General features: G+C 34.5%; 1 long non-coding RNA gene across 1 annotated transcript; it reads right to left on the reverse strand.

Annotated features, from left to right (window-relative positions):
• Positions 1–285: 285 nt before the first annotated feature.
• On the reverse strand, positions 286–1,276 carry LOC146949586 (uncharacterized). Its single transcript, XR_015025429.1, has 2 exons — positions 1,179–1,276; positions 286–525 (listed from the first exon to the last, which is right to left on the reverse strand). It is a non-coding gene; the product is annotated as an uncharacterized LOC146949586 (long non-coding RNA).
• Positions 1,277–13,648: the final 12,372 nt, after the last annotated feature.

Raw genomic sequence — 13,648 nt, forward strand, 5'->3', positions numbered from 1 at the left:
TTTTTTGAGAGAACAAACCAATAGTTGATTAGGATAATTTGATAAAATATCATCTCTCTTTCTTTTAATTAATGCATTTCTTAATATGTGTGTAAAAACCTTAAACGACATTCATTTTGAAACAGATGATGAATATTAATTTGGATGTCTCTATTTAAGAACTGAGGGAGTAAACTTTATCATCTTTTAAAGGATTAGATTATGTCTGAGTCTAAAATTGTTTTTCAGATCAAAGCGATGAGTAATTTATTAGTAAACATATGATTTAAAACTAAAAGGCAAATGTTAACTAAAATCATTGTATTTATTTTCCACCAGTCAAAAAGACTGTGTGACGATATACTTTGACAAGGTACTACAATTATTTGATGCAACAACATAAATCCTCCCTTACACATTTACCGATACCAGTGTAGAAGCCCCTTTCTTCACAATAATCAAGACACATTTGTATGTTCTTTGGACATGACATTCTGGGAATGCAATGTACGGTTGGAGGAGGTATTATATACCCTGCTGCTCCTCCTACAATCAATAGAATGTTGTAAAAAATTACAAGCACAAATTTAAAATTTATAAATTTATATAAAATCTAACAATTATTATTATTTTATTTTTTTGAATACAACAAGTTTGACTATGGATCATTCTACATATACCAACAAATTTTTTTTTTTTTAGGAAATATACCAACAAATATTATATTAACATATCATAAGAAGAATGATTTGAACCTAATAAAAGTGATTAATGCATACTAATGTTCATTGAATATGATTTTTTTTTCAAGTACCTTTTGTTTGACAAATTTTTTTCAAGTATTTAATCTCTAATAATATTCATATGAGTTTTTTTTATACATATTGTTCATTGTTCAATATTATGTCCTTTTTTACTGATCGTCCAATACTAATTAAAACTTTTAAACATGTCAAACATTGTACATATTTTTATGAAAAACACTATTCTCAATGTTAGAACATAATTTTAATTTCATTCTCGTTGAGTAGAGATAAAACTTTTAAACATGTCAAACATTGTACATATTTTTATGAAAAACACTATTCTCAATGTTAGAACATAATTTTAATTTCATTCTCGTTGAGTAGAGATGATTGTATTATAATTCTAAAGAAAAGTACATGAAAAAATAGATATAGAAAAAGGAAATTTGTTACCTGGACACAAAACATAAACAATGCATAGAACATAAATGAAAAACTGCACACGGTTTATGCCGGTTGCCATGTTCTCTTGAATGATGAATGAAAAAATACATTGACAACAATAAGCTATTTATAGAGTTTTTCTAGTCAAACATATTATTAAATTAGTTTTTCTAGTCAAACATATTAATTAGTATATTTCATTTTTTTTTGTGGTGGTCGAGGTTTATTAATTAGTATATTTTATATTTATTTTTTTGTAGTGATCGGGGTTTGAACCTCAGACCTTCAATATGGCAACTGTACTCATGAGCTTAACTCAGTTGGTAGGGGCAATGATTATATATGCAAGGTATAAATATAGATATAAATATAAATATAAATATAAATATAAATATAAATATAAATATAAATATAAATATAAATATAAATATAAATATAAATATAAATATAAATATAAATATAAATATAAATATAAATATAAATATAAATATAAATATAAATATAAATATAAATATAAATATAAATATAAATATAAATATAAATATATATGTTTTTGTAATAGTTTTAAAATAAATATTTTGATATTAAATAAATAAATATTAAAATTAAAATATTTCTTTGTATAAATAAATAAATATTATTAAAATTAATGATTTTTGTCCCCATGAGCATAGCTCAGTTGGCAAGGACATGCATTGTTATATGTAGGGGTCGGGGTTCGAACCCCGGACACCCCACTTATTCACCTTGGAAAAGATGAATTTTAACCACTAGGTTACATCGGGGTTCGAACCCCGGACACCCCACTTATTCACCTTGAAAAACGTGAATTTTAACCACTAAATTACATCGGGGTTCGAACCCCGGACACCCCACTTATTCACCTTGAAAAAGGTGAATTTTAACCACTAGGTTACATGACAAAAAAAAAAATTAATGATTGTTCTAGATAGATAAATATTTTGAGTGTTCTATTGTCATAACTTAAATACATATTTCTTCGTATGAATAAATAAATGTTTTTTTGAAGGAATATGAATAAATAAATGTTATTGAGTGTTTTAGTTAAATAAATATATTAAATTTAAATTTTTCTATTTGAATTCTAGCCACTAGGCTACTTGACCAAAAAAAAATTAATGATTGTTCTAGATAGATAAATATTTTGAGTGTTCTATTGTCATAACATAAATAAATATTCCTTCGTATGAATAAATAAATATTATTGAGTGTTTTAGTTAAATAAATATATTGAAGTTAAATTTTTCTATTTATATAAAATTATATTAGTGTGTGTACCCATTGACCACAAAGAGAAAAATTATTTTGAATTAAATTAAAAATAAAATATTTAATGCTTCATGTCAAATTATGTTAAATTTGAGGTAAAAAAAAAGATCACAAGAAAATAAGACAACTTTTAAGTTTTATGTTATATCTAAAATAAATTGAATAAATATAGCATAAGATATGCTAATAATAAGACCATTGGTATATAAATAAATAATCGATGAACATATTTTTATTGTAAATATATTTTAGCTTACTCAAGAAGTTGTAACATCCCGCTCGTCAGCTAATGGAAATTTTATCTGTTAAATGTAACAGAGGACTCAGATTCAAGGACAGTGATTATGGTGAAGAATGTTAAGTACGACGGATGATATTTTTATGAAATATTAGTCAAGTATGGACTTATGTATCAGTGTCAGGTAACACACGACTGAGACGAAGGGCATATAAGTATTTACGCACAAGGGAGTATATAAGCATGTTTGGTCACAAAATATTCATTTTCCCTTACACTTTCTCTCTCTAGGTTTTTGAGAAGAAAGTTTCTCCTCCTTCTCTCTACTTGGCCGCCCCATCCTTCCTTTCCCTAAGGCATCAAAGCTTCACAAGACATGTAAATTGGTGGATTAGCAAGCAAGAAACAAGAGGAAGCATGGATTTAAGCATGGTTTGGTGGGAAAATGGTGGATCAAGAATGAAGAGGAATCTAGGGTTTGAGCTTGGATCTTGAAGGAAAGCAAGAAAACATGATTAGGTGAGTTCCATAGATAGTTAACCTACCTTTGGTTGTGTAGATTCATGTTAGAAAGGATAGATTTATGTTTATGAGGGATTTAGGACCCTAATGTTCTTTTGAACAATTCTTGTTGATTCCATGTTAGTTTGCCATGAAATAGGTTATTTTTAGTCAATATATGTTGCTGGATGATTATGGTGCATTGCAGGATCAAACCGGACAAGTTTTGGGTCAAAACTGGAAATTTTGTACCTCAGACCCGAAGAGCCACGCTATTAGCGAAATCTACGCTAATAGCGAAATTCTCAGGATGAGCCACGCCCCAGCTGAGCTAATAGCGCAGCTCTCTGGACTTGGCCAACTTGCTTTGGCCTGTTGGCCCAGTTCAGGGTCCGTGGTGCCTTCCGAAGCTTTTCTTTCAACGTTTTACAACTTTATAACCCAAAACAACATCTAGGCAATGCACATAACATCAAACGATTCTTGAAATGAAAATCATGGCAATCTTAACATGAATGGCAAGAGTGAATTAAGAGAGTTTAAGCCGATATTACTCGGATAGCAATGAATTAAGAAAGGGATTAAAGTAGAGCCTCGATATAGCTTGTCGAGAACTAGATAGTTAAGCATAGAGTTATGCTTAGAATGTATTTATGCTAAGTGTGAAAGGTTAGATAACTATTCACAAAGAAAGATAAGCAAGCATTAAGATTACCTCTAGATGGATCGTTTAGGATCCGAGGTAAAAGAGAATTAGCATGGTTAAGTTTAACCTTCATGCATGTCACTAAGGAAGTACTTAAGAAAGAAAGAGTGTCATGTCTCTTGTTATCCAAATTGGATTCAAGGGGTTCCCCAAGGGGAATGGTTAAGCCGCAAGGGAGCCGCATTTCACTAAGCTAAGGTGTCGTGTCTTTTGTATTCCATCCAAGGTTGGGTACAAAAGGTTCTCCAACGGGAACGGGGTAAGCCGTAAGGGACCCGCACGTTCACTAAGGGAGTCCAGTGCGCTCTTGCTAAGCATTTCACCGGTAGTAAGGGATTATCTTCCGGGGTTACTCCACTCAGGACTAATCCATAAAATGAATTCAAGATAATTGTTTGTTACACGCTAACATAATCAATGAAGCTAACTATGCATATTGTTCATATATTTATATGTTATGTCATAGAGCCTTGACGTAGATCGTCAAGAACAAGTAGAGACTTGGCGTAGATCGTCAAGAAGTAGTAAGTTAGCAAGAATCACTTTTGTGATAAGAGATGATATGTTGAAGATACAACATATTAAGCAAGTAGAAGCAATTAAAGAAAGATATACCGATGACGATCTTAGGTTTCCCCTAATCGTCCGGTTTAGATTAGTGTCATGATATGTTATGTTTAGGCCTCGATACGTAGAGCGTATTCTTGGCAATGCTGTCTTAGATTCCCCCTCGACCGCCATGACACGTATAGGAAGTGAAGCCTATAACAAGTTAAGACAAGATTATGACGGCTCTAGTATGCACTACCGTCTAAGTATGCAAGTCCCCACACACGTATAATCAACCGTCAGGTTGTAATGTAGACACGTGGTGACCGTAGGTTTTCCCTTGAGGTTGCCTATAGCCTAGGATTTAGGGGAACTCACTGAGACATTATGTCTCATTCCAATCCTTATTTGTTTCAGATAAGCAGGACGTTTATGCATGCTCGTAGCCGGATGGATATTACTTCAAGGGTTCGTTCGTACCGCTGCAGGACGTGATGGTCATCAAGGATGTATCTTTATGTATGGATGAGATGTATTGTATTATTTTTATACGAACGGGACTTGATGTAAACATTATTGTTATACCCTAATTTTGGACCTAAAAATACTACTCCAATTCTTCTTTTCTTGCATTACAAGCCATTTGATATGTCTCTGATCAATTGCATCTTTCTCTGCATTTTATTTCAATGTTATTTGCAAAACTCACATAAGAGGGCATTTTAGTCATTTCCTATGTCAAAATTTCTTTCAGTCTTTTGAAAATTTGTTTGAGTCTCTTCATTTGGTTTGAATAAGTCTTTGTTTCATTCTATGTCAAAATCCAGTTCAAAAATTGCATTTGAAGTCATTTTAAGTCAAGTTTTGCCCCTAGGGGCATTTTGGTCTTTTCACATGATTAAACCCTGTTTAAATCCTAAAAATTGTCTCTGAGTCTTTTAATTTTGCTTGTATGAGTCTTAGTTTCAATTCCCTGTTAAAAATCCATTTTAAAAATTGCATCTGAGTTATTTTTAGTCGTTTTAGCCCTAGGGGCATTTTGGTCATTTCACACAAAATTTCGGCAGAGAGAGGTTACTTTAAAGTACCTCATTTAGGCCATTGGTTCGTTTTAGTCCGTTTTGTCAAATTTTAATCGTTTCACTTTACGTTTAGTCAAATTACCATTTTTTTATTCCAATTTTATTTTTAGTTTTCTTTTTAAGTCTAAAACTTCCAAAATTTGCACTTAAGTCCTTTTCCTAGTCTTAATTTTACTTTTAGATCCTTACTTTGTTTATTTCGAATTTTAAGTCCTTTTCAGTCAATAACAGTCCAGTCCTTTAACTTCAACAATTTGCAAATTAGTCCATAGTCCTTTTTTAGTCCAAACTTGGTCCAGGGCACGTGTCAGCACTTCATTGGGCAAGAGGAACACTTGGCACCTATAAAATAGTGCCAACTCAGGTCAAAGGGTCAGATTATTCACCATTCCAGAAAAGCCAACTCATCAAAAACACAGTCATCGTCTTTTCTTTTCACGCGCCACCACACCAGAGCTCTAACAAACTCTCTCCGCCACTGAAACCACCGTAACCGTTTCCAATTCACCAAAAGCACACACAATTGCACCAAATTCATCACAAAAACACTCAAAAATCAACGAAAGTTACAAAGATCGAAGCAACAATACACTCAATTCAGCAAAAATGTTCGAATTCAATCAAGTTCTCAGAGATTACTTGCGTAATCTTCATCATTGAACCAGAGGATACGAGGAAGAAGTTTGAAGAAGAGAAGAAGGGAAATCGAAAGATCAGAGGATACGAAGAGAAACCTGCAACAAAAACAGTTCAGAGTTCGATTCGATCAAGTCCAAAACCCTAGGGTTTCGAATCCAACACCAAATCGAAGAACAAGCAGTGAAGAAGATTCCAATCGAAACGGTTAGGGTTCAGGAATCAAGAGGCGAAGGGAAAACCGAAGTATTCCATCGTCTTCTCTCCTTTTCCAGTCATCAACAGGTAAAACATTCAGACTCCTCAGCTTTTCCTTTAACGAATTCATCAGTGAAGTCAGTTTAATGGTAAACGGTGTGGATCTTCGTACCTTTTCTCGTCTTTCTTTGAAAACGTTGTAAACAGAGGAAGAGACGAAGATTCACATCGTAAAAACGAACGCCATAGCCTCGTTTCAGATCGTTCTCTTTAAGTTTCAACATGACCGAACCCTAAAAGTGTAGATCTAGAAAGATCTACGAGTTTTCTGAAAGAAATAAGAAGAGATTCGAAAAGAGAATGAAAAGACGAGTGTTATGGTGTTTCGTTTCATCAAAAATAGTTAAGTCTCATGTTCATCGGAATCTGGAGATGACGGCGGAGAAGATGAAGTTTCCGACCGTTCTTCATCCTCTCCGACGAGCCAGTTGCAGAGCTCTCAGAGAGAGAAGGTCTTAGAGAGAGAAGGGAAATGAACAAATGGATTGGACCGGTCCTAGAACCTTTATATAAGCAATTGAACCGGACCGGTTCAATCCTGGTTCATTTCAACTTGTTTCCTTGCCGTTAGATTTAGGTCAAGAGTGATCTGGATCAATCCAACGCTCGTGGAGCACTTGGATGATCCAGAACCCGATGCTTCTTTGGGCCTGGGTCCCTTCTTGCTGTTTTTTTTTCGTTTTTGGCTTCTTTCTTGCTAATTACACCCCTGGGCTTTGCTTCCTGCACCTCCTGTGTGTCAAAATCTTTTGCAAAAAATTCCAAAGCATTTTTCCATGTTTTCTTGATGTTTTCTTGGTGTTTTTTCTAATACTTTTACACTGGAAATTTTGATAAAAAATATATAGGCAATTTTAGTGTTATTTCTTGAATTTTATGTTAAAAAATTGGTGAAAATTGGTTCAACTTTGTTTCTTGTCTTTGATGCACACTTGTGATACATGATATGTGTTCCTATAACTTCTTAGTCACTGTTTGAACATGATTTTGATACTTGTGTGTGAAATTTAGTTAGTTGCTTAGCTTACAAGTTAGTTGTGTAGTTAAATAATGCAAATAGGCTTAAAGTTTGTTTTAAAATGCCAAGTGAATCATGTTGCCTTAATTCCCATTCCAAGACTTGATTCTAAACCTTTAAAAATGTATTGGAATGTGAGAATTATAGGTCATATGGTTCTTGCATTCTATGAACAAATTTTAGCCATGTTTGCACTCATTTTCTATCCTTTATGTTCTAGTGTTTCTCTTGCTTTATTTCCTTTGATATTGTCATGTGTTGCTAACCATTTCATTTCATGTCTCATATTCTCCATAAGCGTTCCCATTTCATTCCACATCCCATCTCTTTCTCCACTTTAATTTCTTGCACTTTAAGTTTCAATTTCATGCAAAAATTAGAATGTAAAGATTTAGGAGTTCTTGTAATATTTTACTTCCATGCTTTTAATTTCTTGGCAAAGAGGCCATAGAATGTATTTAGGCCAATGATGTAATAAGGACAATGGACTCTAATGATGTACACCGACACAAGCACCGACACATGCACACACACCACTTTAGGTATATAGCTAGAATATGCATGTTTAGATGTATGTTTAGGATTGTATGTTTAGATGAATGTTTAGGCTTTATACTTAGAAAAAATCAATTTTCCAAACAAATATGAACAACATCACTCAAATACTTTTCTTAATAAACCTTGGGATCAAAATCCCATTGAATTTTCCTTTTCTTTTTCTTAATCAAAATCCTAATGAAATTTAATCATACTTAGACCACATTTTGCAAATCACTAATTCCACCTCACATTTTTTTAATCTCATTCCCTTGAGGCCTCTTTCTATTCTTCAAACTTCATTTTCAAACTTAAAATCAACCAACAAAAACAAAAAATATTTTTGGAAGAGAACTACGGTGGATTTGATCCCTTAAACGGGTACGTAGGCAAGGAACAAAATTCCTTCAATTCAACTAAAATAAAAATCCAAAAACATTCTTCTCCCTCCAATTCTTCACTTAGAATCCCTTTAGGTTCAATAAAACACTTTCAAAATAGCATTTAAAAATAGAGCGCGTGCGTAGAAATTAAAGACGGTTCCTATAGGATACTATAGTCGTTATGGGTGCCTAACACCTTCCCGTAGCGAAAACAACTCCCGGACCTCGATTCTCAAGGGTTTTGCTTACTTTTTCCCTTCCCAAGAAAAAATAAGATATCACCGGTTTAAAAGGTTCAAACGTAATCAATGTTTGACACCCGAAAACCAAGATAAAACAATTATTCATTTTGGAAAATTTTAATGTTGTATATTTTAATGTATCCAGTACTAAATTTAATGCACGTGCTAGACTTTCTAGATACGTCTGGTATGGGTGTTACATTTGGTATCAGAGCAGGTCGATTCAGACCGTGCCTTGGGTCATTAAGTTACAACAAAAGTAGTGGGACCATTGGGTTCCGGGTAAATGTTCTAGTTGTTGTTGTTAGTTGAGCCTGATCAACTCAATTTAGCATTCGATGATTAGAATGGATGCCTGAGAGCTGAATAGGACCCTGGAGGAACGAAGTATGTGATGAAGATGCACCGGAAAGTGTGAACTCAGAAGTAAGAACTCGGAGTGAGTAATAGTAAGGGGTTGATTGTGCCAGTAAGTGGCCGGTGAACTAAGCAAGTATAAGTGTGAATCCTCCGGGAATGTAAGGCAATGTTAAGACAGTATGTTCCGACAACGTTGGGTAAGATGATGGTGATACTTCATGTACCCGTAAGTGAAGAAGTTGGATATACATATATATAAGCATGACCGAAAGTTCGGTAAGAGTTGTTGTTGGAACGGGTTTATGGTATTCTGGAATGTCAGAACAAGGTTACAAGATAAGGATTTAAGAGAAAGATTTGTGTTATCAAGATTGAGGCATTGATTTTCGACGTGCCAAGAATTGTATCGAATTAGGTTGATGCTTGCCATGCATAGATGATAAAGTATTTTATGAAGGTAGGAGTGACTGATGTGCACTGGATTACTTGAGGAATGATAGTTGTAAGTAAAATATTTTTTTTCCAGAGAATTGAACTGAAGAAACTCGCCAATAGCAAACCTGGAATGAGATTTCCTATTTCATGAAAACCGTTAATTCATCTCCAGGGTTTCGTTGACTATTGGAGGGTTGTTTTCATAATATTTTTCATGCAACGAAAACCTTTTTATGACATCAAGTAACAAATGCACATCACATTCTAAGGTTCCCATAGAAAAAGGCATGGGCAACCATTAATGAAGTCGGTTCAGTTTAAGGTAACTTGGGAAGTTAATGTATCAAGAGTTAAGGATGAGCTTAGCCTAAGAGTTTAAAGGTTCCGGTATGTGGAATGGACATCACGGATGAGAAAGCTTGAAGCAAGATGTTAAGTGGTGTGAAATCACAAGGTTCACGTTTTTGTGGAACTAAGAGTATTCCTCGAATCTATGTTTTGTTTAATTGACTTGCTAAGGCTCGTTACGATGTTAAAACGTAAAGTTTATATGATTTTAGAAAGATATATGCATATGGGTGATTGAAGTTGACATTTTCAAAATTTAAAATAAAATGTTGTAGGTACCGATTTGTTATGACTCGTGTAGAGTGGGCTAAACTCACTAGAACCAAGATTCGACGACACACATGTGTTATCAACTCGTTCTGTGATTTTACAGTAACAAATGGGGCCTAGGTTCAGTATATGTTTATATAGTGAGGAATCGTCAACGTCCATGACCCATGTGCTAGTTTATAAAATTTTCGTTAGAAGAAGGACTAACGAGCAAGCATGAGAATGATTAAGCAAAATATAGTATGCGAGAATACTAAGATACAAAGATAGATATTTAAGGAAGGTATGTCAAAGTGCAAGATGAGTCTACTAAGGGAATTTGAGGTACGTACGGAAACAAGTTTAAGTATGATATGTATATATCAGAAGGCGAATCCAACTGGTAAGAACGTGAAGTCTATTTCCGAGTAAAGTATTATGAGTATACGATAAGTTGATCGCGAGTTTAATCTTGCAAACAAAGGGTAGAGCAAGGTTGCAGAGTTGATGCCAACATAGAAAGTTTTGAGAAGAGTTCAAGAAGTTTGTAATGTATTGATAGAAGAAGGCGAATTACATTCGTCTCAGCAGATTAGAGTATTGGTTGAAGCCAACCGGTGGGAATCAGAGTAGCGCGATGGAAGTTAATCAGTAAATTTTTTGGCAATAACTATGGAATTTAGTAGTAAGAATCTTCGCGAAGAATGTTCAAGTTGGTAATACAGTTTTAGTAAAGAAAGTACTACGAGACGAGCTAGAGGAACTCTCATATGATAAGTAAGTATTGATGCTTATACCGTCAGTGATGAGTAAGGTAAAAGTTTAAAGGATGTATCTTCACTTAAGCAAGACAAGAAAGACTAGAGTTACCACAGATGAAGTAATCGGATTGCCGATTGATGAGGTTGAATGTGTTAAGGAGCTATTGGTTAGTCAGGAAAGGTTATGAGCTACCATAAGAGAATACGGTGCACGAGTTATGCACGAAGAAGTACATACCCTCATATACCCTACTTGTTAAGTGATAACGATACTTGCCAGAATAAAGTTAAATTTTGATTTTGTGACTTTTAAAGTTAAGATTGGTATTAAGGAACTTGGGAACGAGGTTTGTTTTAAAACATGACATTGTACATTGTTGAAACTGAGAAGGCATGTCGTAAGCGAGTAAGCTTACTTAGGGCGTGCAGACTTCAGGGCCAACTTGTCATAGGCAAGTTTGGGACGAGTTGTAAAACCTTTTTCATAATATAGAGACTCGTCCTGAGGTTTTGCGGTATCATTACAAACTCGGTTTCAAAATGAGATTTTCTTTTAGTCAAGTAAATGTTTGTTCCAAGGACCTATGTATCAAAGTTTAGAAATTTTTTTTGAAGAAAAATGCTAGAATCAGTATCGTTATTAACTAACAAGAAGCGGTACTTGAAGGAATGGGAATACTATGGAGATAAGATTTTAAGAGGAAACGGCAAAGTCCTTATGATATCAATATCGTATGAGATTTATGGATTTTTGCTTAAAGAGTTCAAGTGTAAGTGCAAAAGGGATTTAGTAGAAGATTTTAAGAGTATATAATCTCCAAGACTGGTAAATAGATTGTCAGATGAATCGACGTAATGGATTTCACTTCTTCATGTCAAGTTAGAAAGGTTTTTGAAGAGCTTGAAAGAGTTAAGAGATTTGTATAATCATCAAGATATGTAACATAAGTAAGAGATATAAATCGCAAGATGCGGTAAGAAAGATTATGTATGCATAGTAAGATGTATGCATGATAAGATGTTTCAGATATAAGAAAGCACTGCAGGGCAAACCTGGATTCCGGTAGGACCCCAGTATAAAGGCAAATCCTGAGTGTTCTAGTTATGATAAGTTACTTATATGGATGATTTACATTAGGCGGATGTAATATGGAGCTGAGATAATAAGCCCAGGTTATCACAAGGATAGGATATGATCAAGATGATTCGAATTAGGCCAAGTTTATGAAAGAGTTAAATTTTCACCATACGAGAACTACTTTAAGATATTATGCTTTGAACACAGTAAATGTCAAGCGGGTAAGATCCGAGTCTGAGACAATAAGTTATGTGTGGCAAGGTAAGTTCTGAATCATGATATGCTAAGAAGACTCTAAGTTTGAGTGATATTAAGATCAACAAGGCTATGTTCAGTTACATGCGGGTTAAGAAACAAGATGAGAACATGATGCGATGAACCCTTCAGATATGTATGAATGGAAAACGTTTGGCTCAGACCATAGATGGTAAGTTTTTGGTCATGATGATTGGTAGTCGATCTCTAAATTTCGAGGACGAATTTTTTTTAAGGGGGGTAGAGTGTAACATCCCGCTCGTCAGCTAATGGAAATTTTATCTATTAAATGTAACAGAGGACTCAGATTCAAGGACAGTGATTATGGTGAAGAATGTTAAGTACGACGGATGATATTTTTATGAAATATTAGTCAAGTATGGACTTATGTATCAGTGTCAAGTAAACACGACTGAGACGAAGGGCATATAAGTATTTACGCACAAGGGAGTATATAAGCATGTTTGGCAACAAAATATTCATTTTCCCTTACACTTTCTCTCTCTAGGTTTTTGAGAAGAAAGTTTCTCCTCCTTCTCTCTACTTGGCCGCCCCATCCTTCCTTTCCCTAAGGCATCAAAGCTTCACAAGACATGTAAATTGGTAGATTAGCAAGCAAGAAACAAGAGGAAGCATGGATTTAAGCATGGTTTGGTGGGAAAATGGTGGATCAAGAATGAAGAGGAATCTAGGGTTTGAGCTTGGATCTTGAAGGAAAGCAAGAAAACATGATTAGGTGAGTTCCATAGATAGTTTACCTACCTTTGGTTGTGTAGATTCATGTTAGAAAGGATAGATTTATGTTTATGAGGGATTTAGGACCCTAATGTTCTTTTGAGCAATTCTTGTTGATTCCATGTTAGTTTTCCATGAAATAGGTTACTTTTAGTCAATATATGTTGTTGGATGATTATGGTGCATTGCAGGATCAAACGGGACAAGTTTTGGGTCAAAACTGGAAATTTTGTACCTCAGACCCGAAGAGCCACACTATTAGCGAAATCTACGCTAATAGCGAAATTCTCAGGATGAGCCACGCCCCAGCTGAGCTATTAGCGCAGCTCTCTGGACTTGGCCAACTTGCTTTGGCCTGTTGGCCCAGTTCCGGGTCCGTGGTGCATTCCGAAGCTTTTCTTTCAATGTTTTACAACTTTATAACCCAAAACAACATCTAGGCAATGCACATAACATCAAACGATTCTTGAAATGAAAATCATGGCAATCTTAACATGAATGGCAAGAGTGAATTAAGAGAGTTTAAGTCGATATTACTCGGATAGCAATGAATTAAGAAAGGGATTAAAGTAGAGCCTCGATATAGCTTGTCGAGAACTAGATAGTTAAGCATAGAGTTATGCTTAGAATGTATTTATGCTAAGTGTGAAAGGTTAGATAACTATTCACAAAGAAAGATAAGCAAGAATTAAGATTACCTCTAGATGGATCGTTTAGGATCCGAGGTAAAAGAGAATTAGCATGGTTAAGTTTAACCTTCATGCATGTCACTAAGGAAGTACTTAAGAAAGAAAGAGTGTCATGTCTCTTGTTATCCA

Source organism: Medicago sativa, chromosome 2 (genome assembly GCF_051527215.1).
Source record: "Medicago sativa cultivar Bolivia chromosome 2, Bolivia_mono, whole genome shotgun sequence".
In the NCBI taxonomy this organism is placed as follows: Eukaryota; Viridiplantae; Streptophyta; class Magnoliopsida; order Fabales; family Fabaceae; genus Medicago; species Medicago sativa.